The following is a 16311-nucleotide window of genomic DNA, read 5'->3' as shown; positions in this document are numbered from 1 at the left end:
TTGGGACTGCTTTTGCTACATCCCAAACGCCCTGGACTGTTGTGTTTTCATTTTCATTTGTTTCCATGTATTTTTTATTTTATTTATTTTTTTTTTTTTAATTTTTTTTTTCAACGTTTTTTATTTATTTTTGGGACAGAGAGAGACAGAGCATGAACGGGGGAGGGGCAGAGAGAGAGGGAGACACAGAATCGGAAACAGGCTCCAGGCTCTGAGCCATCGGCCCAGAGCCCGACGCGGGGCTCAAACTCACGGACCGCGAGATCGTGACCTGGCTGAAGTCGGACGCTTAACCGACTGCGCCACCCAGGCGCCCCTCCATGTATTTTTTAAATTTATTCTTTAATTTCCTGGTTGACCCATTCATTGTTTAGTAGCATGTTGTTTAACCTCCATGTATTTGTGGTCTTTCCAAATTTTTTTTCTTGTGGTTGACTTCTAGCTTTAGTGTTGTGGTCAGAAAAGGTGCAGGCAATTATTTTAATATTTTTGTATTTTTGAGGCCTGTTTTGTGACCTCATACGTGATCTATTCTGGAGAATGTTCCATGTGCACTTGAAAAGAATGTGCATTCTGTTTTAGGATGGAATGTTATGAATGTATGTATGTTAAGTCCATATGGTACAGTGTGTCATTCAAAGCCATTGTTTTCTTATTTATTTTCTCTTGGGATGATCTAGCCACTGTTGTAAGTGGCATGTTAAAGTCTCCTATTAATTGTATTGCTATCTATTACTTCCTTAATGTTTGTTAGTAACTACTTTAAGGATTTGGCTGTTTCATGTTGGGTGCATAATTATTTACAGTTATTATATCTTCTTGTTGGATTGTCCCCATTATGATTATATAATGTCCTTCTTTGTCTCTTTTTACAGTGTATTTTATTTTTTTTTTTTTAAAATTTTTTTTTTTTCAACGTTTATTTATTTTTGGGACAGAGAGAGACAGAGCATGAACAGGGGAGGGGCAGAGAGAGAGGGAGACACAGAACCGGAAACAGGCTCCAGGCTCTGAGCCATCAGCCCAGAGCCCGACGCGGGGCTCGAACTCACGGACCGCGAGATCGTGACCTGGCTGAAGTCGGACGCTTAACCGACTGCGCCACCCAGGCGCCCCTACAGTGTATTTTAAAGTCTAGTTTGTCTGATATAAGTATGCTACTCTAGCTTTATTTTGACATCCACTTGTGTGGTAAAATGTTTTTCCACCCTGTCACTTTCAATCTGAAGGTAACTTAGGTCTAAGATGTATCTCTTGTGGGCAGTATAGATGGGTCTTGTTTTTTTATTCATTCTGTCATCCTATGTCTTTTGATTGGAGCATTTATTCCATTTACATTCAAAGTAATTATTGATAGATATGTATTTATTGCCATTTTATTACTTGTTTTGTCATTGTTTCTGGAGATTTTCTCTGCTCCTTTCTTGTCTTTGTCACTTTTGATCTCTTTTTTGCACTGAAAGAGTCCCCTTTAATATTTTTTTTCAGGGTTGGTTTGGTGATCATGAACTTCTTTAGTTTTTATTTGTCTGGGAAACTCTTTATCTCCCCTTCTATTTTGAATGATAGCCTTGCTTGATAGAGTATTCTTAGCTACAGATTTTTCCCATTCATCACTTTGAATGTATCATGCCACACTACATTTCTTTCTTATCTTTTATTCTTCCTTTGTGATCTGATGGCTTTCTTTAGTGTTATGTATATATTCCTTTATATTTTTCTTTTGTGTATTTTTTGTGTAAGTTTTTGCTTTGAGGTTACTATGAGATTTACATATATCATTTTGTATACATAAATCATTATGTATATAGGTTATATATATAACAGTCTATTTTAAGTTGATAGTAACTTAAATTTGAACACATTCCAAAACTCTAAATTTTTTCACCCACCCATGTTTCATGTTTTTGATGTTTATTTTTACATCTTTTTATTTTATGTATTTCTTAATTAATTATTGTACTTTAAGTTAATTTTGCTACTTCTGTTTGTTAACCTTCTTGGTAGCTTTATAAGTGATTAATCCACTACTTTTGCTGTATATTTATCTTTTCCAGTAAGATTTTTACTTTCATTGTTTTCTTGTTATGAATTAATATCATTTAATGCTTAAAGAAATCTCTTTAATATTTCTGTAAGACTGGTTTTGTATTATGAACTCCTTTAGCTTTTGCTTATCTGGAAAATTCTCTCTTTGTCAAATCTGGATGATAAGTTTGCTGAGTAGAATATTCTTGGTTGGCAGTTTTTTTCCTTTCAGTCTTTGACTATGTCATGTTACTTAATTCTGTCTTCCAAAGTTTCTGCTGATAAATCTGCTGGTAGCCTTATGGGGTTTCCTTGTACATAACAATTTGTTTTTCTCTTGTTGCTTTTAAGATTCTCTTTTTATCTTTAACTTTTGACAATTTAATTATAATGTGTCTTGGTGTGGTTCATCTCTTTGGGTTCATTTTATTTGGAACTCTTTGGGATTCCTGAACCTGGATGTCTATTTCCTTCCCTAACTTTGGGAAGCTTTAAGCCATTATTTCTTCAAATAAGTTTTCTGCTCATTTCTCTTTTATCCTTCCGAGGCTGTATAATGTGAATATTATTTCAGTTGGTGTTGTTCTAGAGGTCCCTTAAGTTTAAATCTTCATTTTTTTTAATATTTTTTTTTCTTTTTGCTGTTCTGAGTGAATTCCATTGCTTTATCTTCCAGCTTCTGATTCATACTTCTGCTTCATCCAGTCTGTTGTTAAACCTCTCTAGTGTATTTTTCAGGTCAGTTATTGTATTCTTCAGCTCTGACTTCTGTTTGTTAATTTTTTTTCTTTTTTATGTTTCTGTCTTTTTTTTTTTTTTATTAATTTTTTTTTTCCAACGTTTATTTATTTTTGGAACAGAGAGAGACAGAGCATGAACGGGGGAGGGGCAGAGAGAGAGGGAGACACAGAATCGGAAACAGGCTCCAGGCTCCAGGCTCTGAGCCATCAGCCCAGAGCCTGACGCGGGGCTCGAACTCACGGACCGCGAGATCGTGACCTGGCTGAAGTCGGACGCTTAACCGACTGCGCCACCCAGGCGCCCCTATGTTTCTGTCTTTTTGTTGAAGTTCTCTCTGTGCTCATCCATTCTGCTCCCAAGTTTTTGAGAATCTTTATGACTATTGGAATTTTTATCAGGTAGATTATTTATCTCTATAAAATGATGGTTTTTTCTGAGATTGTGTCTTGCTATTTTATGTGGCATGTATTTCTGTTTCCTCATTTTGCTTAGTTCTCTGGGTTTGTTTCTGTGTATTAGGCAAAACAGCCAACTCTCAATCTTCAATAAGTGGCTTCATGTAGGTGATGATTTTTCTCATTCAACCTGCCCTAGCTCCTGGTTGTCTCTGAAACCTTTGTGATTGCCTAACCTGCTTAATGTATTCTTGATATGCCTTCTTTGTTGAGGGTATGCCAAAACTTGTCAGTGATCCTAGGGAAGGAATCTTGCTTAGCACCTAGTTGCAAGCTGATTGGAAGCCAGACACTAAGGCAGTGTCTTTTAAAGTATGCAAATATAGGCATTCCTGTGGGCCTGTAAGTATAATCCCTGTTGGCCTCCATACCAGAAGATCTAGAGGTGACAGTTGCAAAACTGGAGGCTTCAGGTGAGTGTATAAGCTCCTATCTGGGAAGTCCTGGTGAACTGTAGTGAGGCCAAAGTGGTGGGCAAGGATACTTATGTTTTCTGGGCGTGTCTCCTTAGTGTCTGGGTGTGTGGGAAACCTGAAGCCTGTCCCTCAGGCTAAAGCTCCAGGCCAGGTAAGTAGGCCTTTTTTCCAGGAATACTGTGGTTGTGTTTCAGTTTGCTCTCTATGTAGTATCCTGTGGGTGATGGCCTGCCAAAGGTTGTCCTGATTTTTATAGAGCTCTGGAACACCAGTCCCCTTGGCTATCCAGGCCAGGCAATCAAGGGGTATCCCCTGTATTGATTGGATGTGTCCTCTGGCTTTAGCAAGGCAACTGGGAAGTGTAGTGGGTGAAGCATGTTTGCTGGCTTCAGAAAGACAGCTGAAACATATCTTGTCTGCATGCATGTGTAGGCTTCAGCAGTGCAGCAACAGAAAGCCTTGTCTGTGTACTAGTGCCACCTTTAGGTTTGGCGTAGAAGAATACTATGACCACTTGTGCTCACCAGTCCCAGTCAGGGAGACTGGGGAGTGTTGCAACAGCCTGTGCTCTCTGATCTTAGCAAGTGCTATGACCACTTATCCCTGCTGGTCCTAACAAGGTGGCTGGAGGGTGCTATATCCAAGCTTACCTCCCTTGCACTAGCAGGCTACGTGGAGAGTGCAACAGTGGTGAATGCCAGTGCCTCCATTTGGGGGACCATCTCAGCCATTTCCCACTCCTCCAGCTGATGCTCCATATTAGCAAATACATGTCCCTCATATATAATCTAGGTGCTTTCAAACTGTTTTTTTTTTTTTTTTTCCACTGGGTCTTGGGGCAAGTGAGACCACATGTGAACCCTCTAAGCAGGGAATCTCAGTCTCATATAGTAATTTGGGACCCCTGGACATCGTCCTCATTGTTTTTCCAAGACAGATGTTCTGGTAGTTCATCCTTCCAGTCTAATCTTAGGGTTCATGGCTCAATGTGAGGTATGAACTCCTCACTCTCCAGAAGGGCCTGTGTGCTGAGATCCCTTTATATTGTGTGTCATCACATCAGGGGTGTTTTGTTTTGTTTTGTTTTGTTTTTACAAGACCTTGTCTTTGCCTCTTCTACCCATCTCAGTGAGGCCCTTTTATTCTTTGTTGTTAAGAGCAATTCATCTAGTTTTTAGATCTTTTTCAGAGGGAAATGATCCATACATAGTTAGAGATTTATTATGTCTGTGGGAGGAAGTTAAGTTCAAGATCTTCCTAGGCTGCCATCTTGGATGTCCCTCTCATGATGAGAACTTTTAAGATCTACTCTTTTAGCAATTTTCAAATGTACAATACAGTATTATTAACTATAGTCACCATGATGTACATTATATTCCTAGGACTAATTTATTTTATAACTGGAAGACTGGAAGTTTGTGCCTTTTGACTGCCTTCATTCATTTCCACCCCTCTTATCCCCTACCTCTGGCAACCATTGATCTGTTTTCTGTATCTAGGAGTTCATTTTGTTTTGTTTTTGCTTTTATTTTATTTTATTTTATTTTATTTATTTATTTTAGATTCTACATAAAAGTGAGATTGTATGTTATTTTTCTCTCTTTGTATGATTTATTTCACTTAGGATAATGCCCTCAAGGCCATGTTGTGACAAATGGAAAGATTTCCTTGTACATTTTCTTTTTCTTTTTTAATGTTTTTATTTTTTTAATTTATTTTTGAGAGAGAGAGAGAGAGAAAGAGAGAGAGAGAGAGAGTGCGAGTGGGCAAGGGGCAGAGAGAGAGGGGGACACTGAATCTGAAGCAGGATCCGGTCTCTGAGCTGTCAGCACAGAGCCCAATGCGGGGCTCAAACCCATGAACTGTGAGATCCTAACCTGAGCTTAAGTTGAATGCTTAACTGACTGAGCTACCCAGGCACTCCTCCTTGTACATTTTCTTGTTAAGCCTCTAAAAAAAGTCATGTGAAAAAGGCAGAGGACTCATGACTGTTCCCATTTTACATTTGGAGAACCAAGGCTCAAATACATTAAGTTGACCCAGACCACTGTGTAATCTTTACAGTTACGTTGTCGCCTGTTTCAAACTGCTTTCAGAAAAATGATGTCATTTGAGATAAACTTCTACATTCTCTCTATGCAGTGGATTACCAAGTTATATCTATTCTTCCTCATCTGTTTTTCCACCTGCCAAAATATTTTATTCTTTAAAACTCAGAGTAGATAGTTTTTTCTAACTTTCAACCAGAAGAAATTTACCCCATTTTGAAGCTCCAATAGCATGTAATTGTCTCAGTCATTTGACCTTTGCTACATGATTCCTTCAGTGTTCTTTCTTCTGTATCTGATTTATTGACACTTCTTGGTGACAAATCAGGAAATTAAAATTATCAATCTTTATATACTTTCAAAGGCTTACCACAATGTTTTTCCCATGGTAGTTACTTAAGAAATACTTGTTGAAATAAATGCATAAGATATTTCTCTTTTTCTTTTTATTATCTGTCACTGATTCTGTACTTTCTACCCAAATTTAATTCCAGCTACTTGTAAATGCTTCCCCTCTGCCCCATTCGAAGCAGTGACACTATGCATACTTTGTCATTCAAAAACAAGTAAACTAAAACCCAAAAGAAATCAAAACAAAATTTCTTACGGTTTTGCTTGTATTAACTTCTTCTCTTGAGATTCTCTTTGAAGTTTTCTGACCTAATTCATTTTTCCCCTCCTCAACTTCTTGTATTTAAAGATTCCATCTGTATAGATGTATTTCTGTTCTCTGATTTTTCTATGGACACTTACAGGACAAGTAAAAAAATGATATCTGCCCTTCAAATTGATTACTCAAACTAAATGAGATGGCTGTGGAATGATGTATTATTTTTTGTGTTTTAAAATATCCCCCAACTGCCTACCATAAGACTAGACAAATGGTAGGAACCAAAAAATAGAATAGAATAGAATAGAATAGAACAGAATAGAGAAAGAAAGAAAGAAAGAAAGAAAGAAAGAAAGAAAGAAAGAAAGAAAGAAAGAAAAAGAAAGGGAGGGAGGGAGACGTGTTGAATCAAATTGATTCAGATAATTCATTTCCTGGTAAGTCAAGTTTCAAGATTACATTTTGCTACACAGATCTTCTCCTTTCTGTGTTTTTCTATCTTTTTTTTTATTTTTAATTTTTTTTTCAATGTTTATTTATTTTTGGGACAGGGAGAGACAGAGCATGAACGGGGGAGGGGCAGAGAGAGAGGGAGACACAGAATCGGAAACAGGCTCCAGGCTCTGAGCCATCAGCCCAGAGCCCGACGCGGGGCTCGAACTCACGGACCGCGAGATCGTGACCTGGCTGAAGTCGGATGCTTAACCGACTGCGCCACCCAGGCGCCCCTATGTTTTTCTATCTTATAACATTGGAAAGCAGTCTTCATTCCTTTTAAAAAGTATTTAACACAACAGTTTATTGCCTTTTGTTTCAGTTTCTGACCAGATTGGAACCATTTGGACGATAAATTGTGTTGTAAATCTGATATTATTAGATTTCCTATTACAAAATTACATTATCTTCATGTTCTAAACAGGTTAGATATTTCAACCATTTCTAGTTGTCTTCTGAGAGATCATAACCATATATAAGCTGAGAAATATGCTTTCTAATTCCTAACAAAAATAAAAAAATAGATTAAAAATAGAAAAAATAGACTTTTCAATGTTTTAGTATTGTCTTCACATGATAAAGTTTGACATTCAACTTTCTTGTGGAAATGACACATGCTAATATTTTTAGACACAATGTTTTTATGGTCAAAAGGAAAGCATAGATTTTTGTGTAATACTCTGCTCTAATTTCCTTTCTGAGTTGATGTATTCAATGTCTTCCATACTGGTTTTCATTAAATGCTGGTGGAATAAGTACAAGATTATACAGATGAAACCTCTAATATTTGCTTATGTTTTCTGTTTATTCTTTTTGATTCTCTGATTTATGAGTTTATATTGCATTTGAAGGGAAAAAATATTCCAGTATTCTCCAAGTGAGATTCATGGAACATTGGTTTTCTATGAAACTGATAGATTATACTTAAAAACAAACAAACAAAACAAAACAAGTGGGAGGAAAATCTATGGAAAATAGCATGAGAAATGCCAGGTGAAAATTAAACATTTTATTTTATTACAGCAGGACTTCTCAAGCTTTAATATGCTAATCTGCATTAGAACTCTCCAGTGTAGTATGTAGTATTTCCCAATTTATTCAACTCCAGTATTATCAGGGCTCTTGACTTTAAGTTGAAGAAGCTCAGCTTAAGGTGCCTTGACTTAAAAATGGAGTTGATCTGCTCATGTGACTAAAATATCCAGGGGTAGATTGGCTTCAGGTATATAGGACTATATAGAGGTGCTCCAATAAGTCATCAGAAACCAATCTCTTCATCTGCTCTCCTGTAGAGTGAATTTAATATCAAATAGGATCTCCCAGTGAGGAGACAAGGATGGCCATGGCAACTTTAGTTTTACATTCTACCATTTAGCAACCGCTGCTCAAAGACAGCAGCTTTTTACGAAATTCCAGGAAAATTACACTTGTGTAAAAGCCCTTCCAAAGAAGAATCTTTTCTGTTTTGCTTCCAGATATATTTTCAGCTGCCAGAACAGTTCCTATTTTGTAGTTGGTTCTTAATAAATTGAGTCCATTTACTTGGCTTGCACCATACTCCTGAACAAACTGGTGTAAACAGGACCATGGAATTCTCCAAACACCTGGGCTGGACAGTGTTTCCAGTTCTGGAGTTGAGGAGAAAAGAGGCTGGACCCACATGAACTGCATGAACTGAAAATAGAGGAGAAAAAAGGAGGAAGGAAGGAAGGAAGGAAGGAAGGAAGGAAGGAAGGAAGGAGGAAAAAGGAAGGAAGGAAGGAAGGAAGGAAGGAAGGAAGAAAAAGGAGGGTGGAAGGAGGGAAGGAAAGGAAAGAAGGGAGGAGGAAAGCAAGGGGAAAAAAAGGAAGGAAAATTGAAGACACTATCCAATAAAGAAATACATAATAATATAATAGTGGAAATATTCTTCCTCCCCTATTTTACCAGTAACCTTCTGGATATCTACATCATACACAGATAATGCATCTTAGTTCCAGCTTTGGAGTATGATTTTATCCTACTTCTGAGCTAATACGTTACCATGCTATTACTTGATGGATGCTGGCAGAAGACATGAGACTCCTGTGTCAGAGACAAGGGCTTTAGTACTCACGGTACAGCAGGCAGCATGAGCATCATGTGTTTGCATCAATTTCGCTTGCCCCACGTCTCATGCAATATGGGGCAGATAGATGCCTCACATATAGTGGGTTTGCATCACACCTGGGAAATAGTAACTTGGGAGAATTCACTACTTTGATAACAAGCAGTAAGCAAGTATGTCCTCTGGGGACAAATGTTACATCATCCCTCAAGATTGCTTATTGCAAACACGACTGCTCTGTAAAGAGCAGTCATGGACTTTATTCCTGGCACACTGAGCAAGATGTATAGAAGCAGGAGAAATACATGAAGGACTGTTTTCCAACACTTACCTTGGAAATATTACTTTAATCCCATTTCAGCCAGGTGAGAAGGTGCACAGAAAGTCTGGGAGTCGGCAGGGCTTTGTATCATTCCTGAAGTCACGTCACATAAGCAATTGCCTCGTCTGTGGAGCTATACTCTTAGTAGGAGCATAAATTCTAATTCAGGGAAAGTATGCATATGCTTTAGGGACACTGAGTTTTATGGGAAAAAAGGAGACAATATCTTTACCTTTTATGACTGCAGAGTATAATTTCTTTGGTATGAAAAAGAGGATAAATGAGATTATTTGGGTTTTCAGGGAGAACACTTAGCCATGCTTCCTTTTAATACATTTGATTTCCAATTATTAAGCAATTGCTCAGCATGCTCTGAGAAGAGTCTTCATGAAAATGAAGAGCCCAGAAGGTCTTTAGTGGGCCTTGTTCTAAATCTGGCCTCTGTGGTTGTTTGGCAGTTTATCAAAAGCCACATTAATCCTTATAAATAGTGCTTGATTATCAAAAGACAGCCCACTTGTTCCAGCCTTGCAGATTGAGCCACGCTTATTATTTTTCCTGACTTCTTGTACACAGGCTGCATGATTACCAAGTGATCATGTGTAAACAAGAGGCTGTTTTGTGCCGATAAATGGATTCCCACTGTTGCACAAGCCCCTAGGAGTCTGCATTAAAAACAAGTTGAGATGCAGAACAGAACACAGCATTTATTTTAACAGCAGGCACTTATCATTGGTGACATTACCTGATACGGCTGATAATCTAAAGCATTATGACTTTGGAGCAAAATTTGGTTCATAAAGACATACAAGGAAATAAACCATGGCTACTAATAGAAATTGCAAGCAATGCTTTGAATAGAATAATCTTATCTACATTCATCATCCAGCTAGGTCTCTCCTCCCACTGAAATGAGACAAGGTAAATTCACAACCCCATTAATGCTAATAGCAGCTTCAGAAGCAAATCCCTTGTTCCTCCAGAGGAGAGGATGGCTGCCCCCTCTTGTTTAAATATGCTGTAAACCTGTGTCAGTCCAAGTTAATTGGTGGAAAGCTGGAATACAGGCAATTTGAAATTAATCTTTTGAAATGGTGGCCAATACAGTTGTTGATGATAGCAGCTACTGGCTAAAAAGCAGTGACATTTCTCCTCGGAGTGCTTATTCTGATAGGTTGGTACTAAGCCATCACTGTTCCTCGCCAGATTATCTGCTTGTGCCCGTTTCTACTTGTGGCACCAGCTTATCAAAATACTCTTGGGAAAACTAGGGAGGAAGGCTATGGGTAAGACATGCTGGCATGGGATTCACTGTTTTATGATAGAATACCCCTCTAAGACGTATACATTTAACCATTTTTCGACTTTGTGAAGTTGGGCAGGTAGCTTAAGATAATCCCAATTTTAGCATCTGTAATATTATAACTCTTCCGGTATTTCACTGTGTTTTTCCTGAAGGTGAAATATGATAACATAGTTACAATAATAAAGAGTAAAAATAGGTGCTTATAGAGGCTCCTACTTGATTTTACTGCGAGATGATTGCAAGGAAGAAGCCTATGCCTGCTGGATCCAGCTTGCCTGAGGAAGAAGAAAATTACTCTGCATAATAAAGGAGAGAGGGGTTTGATATTCTCATGGAGGGATCTGAAGGGTTGAGGGAGGGGAAAGAGAAGATGAATCCAGAGGAAGAACAAGAGATGAAGCCTTCAGGACACACAGTGGTGTAACTGATATATAGCCCTTCATCTGTCCCTGTAACATCTTCAGTAAAATCTACACTCTTCATCAAGGCATTTGCATTGGTGAATTGGCTGGAAAACACAAAGTCTTGGTGCTGAGTACTGCAACCTAGTGAGCACAAGAGGATACAGGATTCTCATTGTTTATAGGATGCTAAAGTAGAAAGTTTGAGCCGAGACACCCAGAGAGCCACGAGCCAGGAAATCCCTAGTGAGATGCCAGACCAAAATGCAGATTTTCAAAAAAACAAAAACAAAAAGAGGTAGGAAGGCTCTGAAGTCGTAAGAAGGGAGTGAAAGGAAGAAGTGGAACAAAGAAAGAGGGTAAGGATATTGAAGTAATTCTTTTTGTGGAGAGGATCTTGGAGGAAAAGGTTATCCTTTGAGCCCTGCCCTATCGCATCACTCCTAAATGGGCAGAGGGGTTGTAGCTATCGCTTTACTTCAAGACCTGATGGGGAAGAGGCTCAACAGGACCAAATCAAGGAGGCTGACGTGTGTTTTCTACAGTTGGGGTATACCTTGCACGGGTGCCTGAGAAAACCAGTCTCCCCAGTGGGCCTACAGCAGTGTAGAGAGAGAGAAAGTATATTTGAGGAGTTAGAACATCCTCACTGGCACTGGAGAAAGGTGTGTGTGTGTGTGTGTGTGTGTGTGTGTGTGTGTGTGTACTTTCTGTGGCTGCAGTCTGGAGAGAGAGAGAGTTGGCTTGGAATTGTTTGAAAAGCTCCCCAAGGGAACATACGGGGAGAGTGAGCGGTTCCCACGTGAATATAAGCCGAGTGGACTCAATGGCCAAAGAAGCACAGCTCAGATAATAGCTACCAGTCAAAGGAGATGCATCGCCCTGGTCATGGGGACTTCAGTCAGACAGGTTCAGGATGGGGGTGCTCTAAAGGATCCCCCAAAGCACCCAGGAAACAGAGTCAGCTTTACATTTCTGCCTGGCCTACGTTGAGTGAAGCCAGTTTGGACAGCAACAGATAGCAACCAATGAAAACTTTTCTAATCTCACTTCTTAGGACTTTCCCTCATCTAGTAGGATAGCAACCAATGAAAACTTTTCTTAAATTTTTTTAAATGTTTTATTTATTTTTGACACAGAGAGAGACAGAGCATGAGCAGGGGAGGGGCAGAGAGAGAGGAAGACACAGAAAACGAAGCAGGCTCCAGGCTCTGAGCTGTCAGCACAGAGCCCGACGCGGGGCTCGAACTCACGAACGGTGAGATCATGACCTGAGCGGAAGTCAGACGCTTAACCGACTGAGCCACCCAGGTGCCCGCCAATGAAAACTTTTCTAGTCTCACTTCTTAGGACTCTCCCTCAGCTAGTAGGATGTGCACCAGCAATCTGCAAGTGGGGAGGAGTTGAGTGGAGAAAGAGAGCGTGCACAGAGGCTGGCAATGCTACCCTTCCAGAAGGCAGACAGCCCACTGGTGTACCAGACTTTAATGAGGGATTACTGCAGCGAGTTCTTATCTTGAACTGGGCTTATATCTTGGTGTGGATACTTTTAGGATCTGTATTGGGACTGTTGTTTTCTGGTCTAAACTGACTGAAGAATTGCACATGAGTTTAGAATAAGCAGAGAAGCCATGGGGCCTGCAGTGGTTCTCAAAGCCTAATTCCTGGACCAGCATCCTCATCCTCATCACCACGTGAAAATACGTTAGAAATGAAAACCTTACACTTCCATGCCAAAACTGTCAGGAGGGCCCAGCCAGTCCTCCAGGAGATTCTGATGTGCACTAAAGTTTGAGGACCACTGGCCTAGAGGAGGAAGGCAGGTTCAGCTTTACAGGCGCCTCTTCTCTCCTGCTAATAATATATGGGATAAGGTGGAGAAATGCAATCTGCACTTCATAATATAATCGTTCGGAGGTTATTTGAGGAAATGAAGCAGTAATGTTTTGTGATAAATTTTGGCTATCAAGCCTGTTCTTCTGCTGGCACGTTTGCTTGAACTGCCTGGGCGACAAGCATCCAGGTTGGGAAGGTCTGGCGACTGCATCGGCTGGGCAGGCTGTGTAGCTATGCTGAAACTGGGGCCGCAAAGTGGAGGGGGGATGCCTTTCCGTACGTGTTACACCCATTGTGCGATGTGTCACAATCAGGCACGAACAGGAGAACCACAAGCAACATCCTTGTCTGCCAAAGACGTTCGTCTGTCTTATTACGTCCATAGCGCACATGGAGCACAACTTCAGTAAAAAAACAACCTCAAGAATAGACGCTAAATACTTTTCGGAATTAAAAAACAGTAAAGACTAGCTGTTGGTAAATGTGTCAAAAAAATACAAAGAAGCGATGAACAGATTTTCAAGCCTGAACATGATGCCAAGTCCGTGTCATTTGTTAAATAAAAATACATGGTGCCTCGCAAAGATATTATCAAGTGACAGGAAGTACAATGGTTTTAGAGATGTGGAAACCATAATCCCAAGCCCTTGAAAGATGAGGTCGAGTACAATATTAAAATAATTTAGAATTCAATGTAAATTAAGATGTAAAGTTATTCAGGACAATGAAAAGTTTATTTCAAAAGCAGTAGTATTTTTAAGACTAAACATAAAGAAGATGAAACAAACAATTGTGATATAACAAAGTTGTGCATGGTGATCTTGTTCTTCTCTAGTATATTATAGTAGCAATAACTGTGAGGTTGTGTTAATAATGTCATGCTTATGTTAATAACCTCTTGGTTATTAATTTGTTTCAGTTTTCTTTAAATAGCTGAGTTGGAAGAGGTTTATTTTATGATTAAAATGGATTTTTTTCCCCAGAGGAACAGTATTTTTTTCTTGCCCTGTTCAGTCCATCTATGATTTGCACGTGTATGTGGGTGCATGCGTAGGGGTAGTTGAGGCAGGAATATCACTAATTAAAATTCACTTTGTAGAAAACTTCTCTGTGAAATAGGAGTGTTTTGTAAATCATTCTGTTATTTCTATTTATTATGTTCTTTCCTTCCAGCTGGGTGGTGAGCTCCATTTTTAATTTCTCATGTTATTTAGCACAGTGCAATAAATAAAGGCTCAATAAATGTTTATGTCATCGCTAGATAAACTAGGAAAAACCCGATTTTCACCAATACTGTCATCTATTTATTGAAGTCTTTCTTGTCAGTCTCTCAGCAGATGGATGATTGAGTTAATTTGGGGCTAGGATAGAAACAGCCTAATATCTGAAACGGTTTCACTAGAAAACTGTTTTCTACAGTTGGGGTATACAGTTGGGGTAATAGTATGAAGGTCGTTGGGAAGCAGCCAGTTGTTAGTACTGCCCCATTTTTTTTTTTTTTTTTGCTACAGCAAATCCGTTTTCTTTCAGAGAAAGAAACTGAAAATTTCTAAAATGACTAAATTTTGGAAACGACTAAAATTCTCATATTAAAATTTTGAAAATAAAACAAACGTCCCATAAGAATAGTACCGAAATATGATGCTTTGAGCTGTATGACATTCCAGTGTCAAATATGTGTCCGGTCTTTTGTCTCACATTTGAATTTATCCCGTGAGATGTTAGGCTTATAGACAGCACAACCTTGCAGATCTAGTTAACTTCTCAACTTAGTTGGCTTAACTGTTTCTGGTTCCTCATCCAGGCAAGAGGGATAATAACATCTAATGGGAATGTGGAGGAAATCAACGGTTTGAGAACTATGGTGAAGCTCTTCAGCTTCCTCAGAGGAAAGACCCTATAATCATGTCATGGCTGCTCTTCTGTAAGCTGAGGAATTGAGAGGTTGACCTAGCAACAATCTGAATAGCAAAGCAGGCTTTTTTCTTAGTGCCTGTTTTCCTGCAAAAGCATATTTTTGATTGGACTGCCGTCAAAAGCATAATTAAATGTTACGGAGACTCTCAGAACTTTAAACCATTCTCTTTTCCCTTTTTAATTTGACAACACAAACAAGTCTAATGTTTCCTTTTGCTGGCTCCAGATGTCCATTGTGAATGTAAATGATGAGCCAGTAGAGTCGATGCTTCCACAGAAGCAATAGTCGGAGTAAAAATGAATCGTTGCACATCCTGCAGGTGCCTCTGCTGAGGGAATCTTTTCAGTCTGAGGACATTTAACAGATAGAATATACAGCTGGTCAAAGAAAGCCTTTAGGCTATTTCAAAGTTTCTATACAAAATAAAATGCTTCATAAAGTTTGCTTGAAAGTGGAATTTTAGAAAATACGGTTATCTCCACTCTTTCATTTTTCTTCCAATAATTCCAGGCTCTTTGCAAGCTGAAAATATTATTTTTAAGAATCAGATAAACTCCAATATTTGGAATTCTGATAGAAAAACCTTCCATTTGGTGGGTAATTTGGATGTTGTATTCAAGTTAACAACAACAAAAACGCAGTGATTGTTGTCTATTGCCAATAATCGCTGCTTACAGCTTGATTATTTTGAGATTCTCAAGATCTCTTACAGCCATACATTTGTGCCAACGCCTTTCAAATGTCACCTAATGAGAACCATTTATGTAGATGGCATTGATATCTGACTAGGGAGAGAGCTGTTCACATACTTAGCATTTGAACTAGAATTTGCCATCTGATTTTCTCAATCAAGGTCTGCGTTTTGGGAAGACGATCGCTGAGTCTAAATCGTGTACTGAAGTACTTATGACCGCAGAATTTGGAACTGGAAAAAGTATCTTGATAGTTTTGTCTCTCCTCCTTTTCCTCAGAAGCCCTAAGTGATTATATGGTCTATGTCTGTGGGCTCTCCCTGTGATGACTCAACTGGATTCCTCTTCCCTCAAAGATCTCAGAATTCTAAAATAATTCTTTCTTTCTAACTCTGGCTAAAACACCAATTCTTTCAGCACAGCTGACCACAGCAAGAGGAAAGCAAACAGATGGAGTTAATGCACGTTAAGAGGAGAAAGTCTGCTAGCCTCGATGGAGGTATTTGCTTTGTAAAAGAGGTTGCTTGAGAAGCTAAATTTCTCTCTAATTTGCAGAGCCTAGGAAATGAAGTAAAGAATTTCAACCGTGAGGAAGAGAGTTGGGTGTTTGCATTTTTCAGAATTTGGACCATAATAGATCAGAAGAGCGGACCAAAAAAAAAAGAACTACAATTGAATGATTAACACATTTAAGGACAAAGGTCTCAATTATAGATTGGTTTACTCCTGAAAGTATTGAAAAGAACAGTCGCAGAGGTGCATCTTGGCAAGGTCTTTCCTAGCATAGTTCAGAAAAAAAGAGTTGTTTGTATATAACAGAATTTTTAGGAATCTATATGGCAAGAAGATCCTGTATTAAAACAGATCTAATTTACATGAAATATTTGATTATCTAACTCCATTCTGTTTCCATGCTTTCTAAGTGAACCTCCGGTTACTGTTTCATTCCTAGGTGGT

Source organism: Puma concolor, chromosome C2, assembly GCF_028749965.1.
Source record: "Puma concolor isolate L17-30 chromosome C2, mPumCon1.1.hap2, whole genome shotgun sequence".
Classification (NCBI taxonomy): domain Eukaryota; kingdom Metazoa; phylum Chordata; class Mammalia; order Carnivora; family Felidae; genus Puma; species Puma concolor.
Note: the sequence above shows the minus strand (reverse complement) of the source record.